Raw genomic sequence first — 7,020 nt, forward strand, 5'->3', positions numbered from 1 at the left:
CCTGGGTTGCAGGCTCTATCCCCAGTGGTGGCTGTGCAGGAGTCAGCTGATCAGTGATTCTCTCTCATCATTGATGTTTCTATCTCTCTCTCCTTCTCCCTTCCTCTCTCAATAAAGAAATATATTTAAAAAAATAATGAGAGAGAATCATTGGTCGGCTGCCTCCTGCATGCTCCCCCAACCCCCTGCTGGGGATTGTGCCCAGCAATCTGGACAAGTGCCCTGACTGGGAATAGAACCGTGACCTCCTGGTTCATAGGATGTCGCTCAACCACTGAGCGTCGCTGGCGGGCTGTGACTAGCTTCTTTCATTCAGCATAATGTTTTTGAGATTCACCAGTGTTGTGTGTATATTCTTCGATTTGTTCCTCCTCATTGCTGAATAATATTCCAGCGTATGGATGTACCAGGTTTATCCATTCACCAGTTGATGGGCATTTGGGTTGTTTGCAGTCTGGGGTTGTTATAAATAAAGCAGTGCATGAGAGTGTACATTGTTGCTTCTCTTGGGTAAATAGCAGATGCTGATTGGCTGGAGAGTGTAGAAGATGCATCTTTAACTCTGGAAGAAACTGCCAGCAGTGTCTGAGAGGTCCAGTCGCTCCACCTCCTCAGCATCACTTTGTACAGACAGGTTATTGTTTTAAAATCTTCGTTCTTCCAGTGGGTGTGTAGTGGTGTCTCATTGCGGTTTACTGTTTATTTTCCCAATGACTAATGATTTTAAGCATCTTCCATGTGCCTTTGGCCATTTCTGTATCTTCTTTTGCAAAGTGTCTCTTCTAAACCCTTTGCCACTTTGTTTGTCTTCTTCTTACATCCTGGCAATAAGTCATTTGTCAGGTCTGTGTTTTGCGGGTATCTTCTTCCAGTAAACGGTGTGCCTTTCTACCTTTAATGAGCCACCTCAGATTTTGAAATACTTTAGCTGTGCCCTCAGGAAGTCACAGTCCTTCCCAAGCAAAATTTCCTGCATTCTCAATTTCTTCTCAGAACTTTCTCTTTACCTTCTCTCCCCAGCAGAAGCCTGGCTCTCTCCTGAGGACTGTAAGCTCTTACGTTGCGTTGCGGCTATTTTTCCTCCTGACTCCTCACACTCTTTTGCCTCCTGGGGTGAGGCAGGTGTCCTTGCTCTAAAACTACAGCTTTGATCTAGGTCAGTCGTTCTCAACCTTTTGGCCCTTTAACACTAGATTGCCCAAGGAAGTCATTTTGACTGCTTTTTAATTTCAATTAGAAAAAAAATGATGTATATAATGACACAATTTCTTAGAATTTTGTGACTTTTTGTACAACATATAAATGCGTTTATTGATAATTGTAGTTACCTCCCCCTCCTTCATTTCCGGTATATATATATATATATATCTGTGTTATACCTATATTTAGGCTTATTTTTGGTCTGTGAAGCTCTTTACTTCACCTTTGATTTTGAATGATAGCCTTGCTAGATAGAGTAGTCTTGGGTTTAGTCCCTTGGTTTTCATTACTTTGTATACTTCATACCACTCTCTTCTGGCCTGAAATGTTTCTATTGAGAAATCAACTGATGGTCTAATGTAGTGGTTCTCAACCTTCTGGCCCGTTAAATACAGTTCCTCATGTTGTGACCCAATCATAAAATTATTTTCGTTGCTACTTCATAACTGTAATGTTGCTACTGTTATGAATTGTAATGTAAATATGTGATATGCAGGATGGTCTTAGGCGACCCCTGTGAAAGGGTCGTTCAACCGCCAAAGGGGTCGCGACCCAGAGGTTGAGAACCGCTGATCTAGGTTGTCAGATAATACTCTCTACTACCCTCTACTACCAATCTCAGGTCAGGCTGTCTCAGTCCTCCACTACTTTACCTCCTGGTTAATTTTTCTTTTCTTGAAAACTTCTCTGGTCATAATTCTTAGTGACTTCGGTATCCATAGAGACCAGGGTTTCCTAGTCCTGGCACTATTGACATTTGGGGCCAGATCATTGTTGCTTATGGGGGTCTGTCCTGTGCATTGGAGGAAGTTGAGCAGCATCTCTGGTCTCTACCCATTCAGTGCCAGTATCATTCCCATCCCCCGAGTTACGAGAATAAAAAATGTCCCCAGGCATCACAAAGTGTCCCCTGGGGGGCAGCATTGCCCTTGGTGGAGAACCACTGAGCTTGGTGATCCATATTACGGAACTCTCTTACTGGAGATAGGAATGGGGCAGGGGTTCTGGTGAGGAGATGCTTCCGAATTAGGGTTGCTGGATTGAGCAAATAAAAAATATAGGATGCCTATTTTCGTTTGAATTTCAGATATATGAGCAAAAAAAAAAAAAAAAGAATCAGTGTGTGTAAGTTGATCCTGTGCAATATTTAGGACACACTTATGCTGAAAATTATTCATTGTTTATCTTACATGAAATTCAAATTTTACTGGGTATCCTGCACTTTATTTGGTAACAGCTTCTCCAAATGACTGAGGCAATTGTTTGGAGGCAATTGCAATGGATTTCTTGAAACTCTGAGGCCCCCTGGGGATGTGGCTGAAGCTGAAGCAGTTCCCACATCTCTGAGGGGGCTCCTCAGGGGGTTTAATGACATCTTCCCTCCGCTCTCCCAGTGCATCAGGAGGTAAACCGGAAGGAAGCACACTGACCCCAACGACTCCCGTGAGAGTGAGACTCTAAGTGCATCCTCTCCCCTGGGCCTCCCACCGGGAGGACCACCCTTCCGGGTTTGGTGTCCAGCACTCCTTTCCTCTTCTTTCTTTAAAACATTTTATTTTATTTTCCCCATCATCATTTATCCCCTCCGTGCCCTCTTCCAACTCACCTACCCCTCCACCCTTTTTTTAAAGCGTTTTCCCCCCCCACATATGCATGCCTCCTTAAACCAAAGGCAATATAAAAAATATTTACCAGATCCTGACTCTTTAGCTGCTGGATTGTGAAATCTGTGACATCACAGGGACAAGGCCAGGGTGGCCAGGAATCACACTGGGTGGGGGAGGTTTGTAGCAGTAGCTAGTTACCAACCAGTGTTGCTGTATTTTAATAGCTGATACATTATACAGGTGTGTGACTGCTGAGTGTCAGCCTTGCCTAAGTACCATTGTTAAATGTACTGGTGGTTTTTTTTTTAAATCATCCTATAAACAAACACTGTTTTGTGACTTTTTTTTTTCTTTTCTTTCCTTTTCTCTTCTTTTCTTTTTTCTTTTTTTGGTCCAGCATTATCTTGTTGAGAGTCATTCACATTATTGCGTGTCCCCACTGTCCATTTATTTACATTCATTCCATTGAATGAATGCATCATCATTTATTTATCAAATCTATGACTCAGGTATATTCACGGGGACTCCAGGGTCTTGCTATGGCGAGCAAGGCTGTTCTGAATTATCTTGTACATGAATCCTGGGTCCACCTGTGAGAGTTTCTCAGGGGGACGTAAGTCTGGGAGGAGAGTTCCCAGTGCAGGACATGGTCATTTGCAACTTTCCTGGATGTGGCAGAGGCAACCCACTTTGTCACAAAGATTCTGGCTTCCTTTCTGGAGGGTAAAGCTGAGGAGCAGTTATTCATCCAGAGACTACATTTCCCAGCTACCCTTGCAGCTAAGTTGGGGTCATGTGACTCTTTTTGACCAATAGAAAGTACACCGAAGGAAGGTGAGTCCTTCTGGACTGAGGTGGTTAAGGACGCAGTGTGCCAAACCTCTTCTTTCCTAGGAAGTTTCATGTTGGTGGTAGAAGCCACAAATTGGTGTGGGGGTTACATGTTCAGAATGGAGGCAACACAGGATGGAGGGAGCCTGGACCACTTGATGGACAGCCTTCCAGGGTAGATGCACGCATCTAATGGACTTATGTGAGAAATAAACTTTTACTCTTCAGATGCTTAGATGTGCTGTTTTCCTATTCGTGCAATCAACCAACCCTGCCCAATAATACAGCAGCTAGTGTAAATTGTTTTCCAAAATTCTCTCACTGACCATTTCACATTTCCACCAGTAAGGGATGGAGGTTTCCTTGTTTCTCATCCTCACCAACACTTTTAAAAAAATTTTTAATCCTCACCTGAGGATATTTTTCCATTGATTTTTAGAGAGTGGAAAGGAGAGTGAGAGACAGAGAGAAATATTGATGTGAGAGAAAAAAACACCCATCGGTTGCCTCCTGCATGCACCCAAGACCAGGGCCTGGGCTGGGGAGGAGCCTGCAACCAAGGTATGTGCCCTTGTCCGCAATTGAACCTGGGACTCTTCGCAGGCTGACGTTCTATCCACTGAGCCAAACCAGCCAGGGCACTTACCAACACTTTTTATTAGCCAACATTTTCTTTAACTTTTCATTTTGAAATATTTTAATTGCAACAGAAAAGTTGCAAGAAGAATACAACAAAATTCTCTATATCTTTCACCCAAATTACCAGTCACTAGCATTTTGCAGAACTAGGGTCAACATCAGAGGAAAAGAGTTGTGATGATGGGATCAGAAGGGAGACTATGAACTGTGGAGACGGAGAAAGGGGCCCTGAGCCAAAGAATGCAGGCAGCCTGAACCTGGAACAGGCAAGGAATGAATTCTCTCCTGGAGCCTCCAACAGGAAACAGCCCTATTGACACCTTGATTTTAGCCCTGTGATACTAATTTCAAACTCTTGACCCCCAGAACTGTAAGATAATAAATGTGTGTTGATGTAAGCCACTGTTTGTGCTAATTTGTTACAGCAGCCATGAGAACACCCCTCCTCCCTGGCTCTGGCTCTGGGCACCTGCTCTCTCACCTCCTTTCTTCCCCTAGCAGAGGGAGAGCATCGTCTCAGCACCCACACACCTGTTTGGCTGTCCTATTTCCCTAGTCAGCTCTATGCAGGGCGATTTCCCAAACTCTGCAGGCTGGGCTGGGCGTGGGCACCTGTCACTACCTTGCTTCCTGCTGTGTAACTCTCTATACAGAGTCCAGAAGAGCCAGATCCTGACAGCTGTGCCCTGCCCTGGATTTGGGTAGGAAAGGACCTCGGAGGCTAAATGGTCCATCTCCTCATGGCCCCTTCCAGGGGAAGGAGTCTGGAGCCCTACTTCCAGTTGGGTCGGGGTGGATGGGGGTGAATGTGTGCTCTCCAGGCCCACCTGGCTTGGGGGCCAGGGCTATGGCTAAAGGGTGGAGTTGTCCTTGCTCTGGGGAATGCAGAGTCAGGTTGAGCTTTTAATTCAGATTCTGGGAACCTTCTCTCATCTTCAGAACTGATACCTCGTTTCACCAGGGCATCTCAAAAAGGTGGCTCTCTCTCTTGCCGTAGCCCCGTGGTCAGCAAACTGTGGCTTGCGAGCCACATTCGGCTCTTTGGCCCTTGAGTGTGGCTCTTCCTAAGCCTTAGGAGTACCCTAATTCAGTTAATAACAATGTACCTACCTATATAGTTTACGTTTAAAAAATTTGGTTCTCAAAAGGAATTTCAATCGTTGTACTGTTGATATTTGGCTCTGTTGACTAATGAGTTTGCTGACCACTGTCCTAGCCAGTTTGGCTCACTGGATAGAGCGTCGGCCTGGGGACTGAAGAGTCCTGGGGTTAATTCTGGTCAAGGGCAGGTACCTTGGTTGCAGGCACATCCCCAGTAGGGGGTGTGCAGGAGGCAGCTGCTCGATGCTTCTCTCTCATCATTGTTTCTAACTCTCTATCCCACTCCCTTCCTCTCTGTAAAAAATCAATAAAATATATTTAAAAAGAAAAGAAGGTGGCTCTCTGGGCACCTGGCAGAGTGTGAACTTGGAAGTGTTTGGCACTTTGTAGATAACATCAACATCATCATCATCAACAACAACAACAACATTAGCCTCTTTTCATTCAGCACCAGCTCTGGGCCGAGCCTGCAGCTTGCACAACCTCAGTAGTGCCTACGTTTTTGACCTTCACAGACCGCCCTCAGGATTTTCCTATACCCACCTCCCACTTGAACTCTTATTGTTTACCTAAGATATTTTTTTAAATTAAAACTCCCTTTAAAACCCAAATCAATTGCTCTTTAAAATTGTGATAAAACATACATAACATGACATGTCATCCTTTTTTTAAAAAAATATATTTTATTGATTTTTTACAGAAGAAGAAGGGAAAGGGATAGAGAGTTAGAAACATCGATGAGAGAGAAACATCGATCAGCTGCCTCCTGCACACTCCCCACTGGGGATGTGCCCGCAACCAAGGTACATGCCCTTGACCGGAATCGAACCCGGGACCCTTGAGTCCGCAGGCTGACGCTCTATCCCCTGAGCCAAACCAGTTAGGGTGACATGTGTCATCTTAATAATATTTAAATTTACCGCTCAGTGGCATTAGGTACGTTCACACTGTTGTACAACCATCCCCACTGTCCTCCCACAGAACTTTCTCATCATCCCAAAGTGAAACCGTACACTAACTCCCCAGCTTCTGGCACCCACCATCTACTTTCTGTCTCAATGAATCTGATGACTCCAAGTTCCTCGTGTAAATGGAGTCACACAGTGTCTTTTTGTGACTGGTTTATTTCACTGAACATAATGTCCTCAAGGTTTAGCCATGTTGTAGCAGGTATCAGAATTTCCTTCCTTTTGAAGGGTGAATAATATTCCAGTGTATGGACATACCACGTTTTGTTGATATATTCACCTGACAATTAAAAATCTAAATCAATTACTTCAAGAAACTATTTTTGGAATAACTATACTCACAAGAGGTTACCAAAATTGTACAGAGAGATCTGTGCACCCTCTACTCAGTTTCCTCTAATGGTACATCTTATGTAACTATACAGTTTCAAAATCAGGAATTTACATTGACATGAGCTACAGACTTTATTCAGATTTCAACAGCTTTTGCATTCATTTGTGTGCATCTTTATGCAAGTATGTATAGATTTATGTAACCACCTCCAAAATTATAAAGCTTAAATCAATTTATTTTTTATAGCTTTTTTTAAAAAAGTATTTTTTAAAAATGTATTTTATTGATTTTTTACAGAGAGGAAGGGAGAGGGACAGTTAGAACAACGATGAGAGAGAAA

This window comes from Myotis davidii, unplaced genomic scaffold, assembly GCF_000327345.1.
Source record: "Myotis davidii unplaced genomic scaffold, ASM32734v1 scaffold341, whole genome shotgun sequence".
Taxonomy (NCBI): domain Eukaryota; kingdom Metazoa; phylum Chordata; class Mammalia; order Chiroptera; family Vespertilionidae; genus Myotis; species Myotis davidii.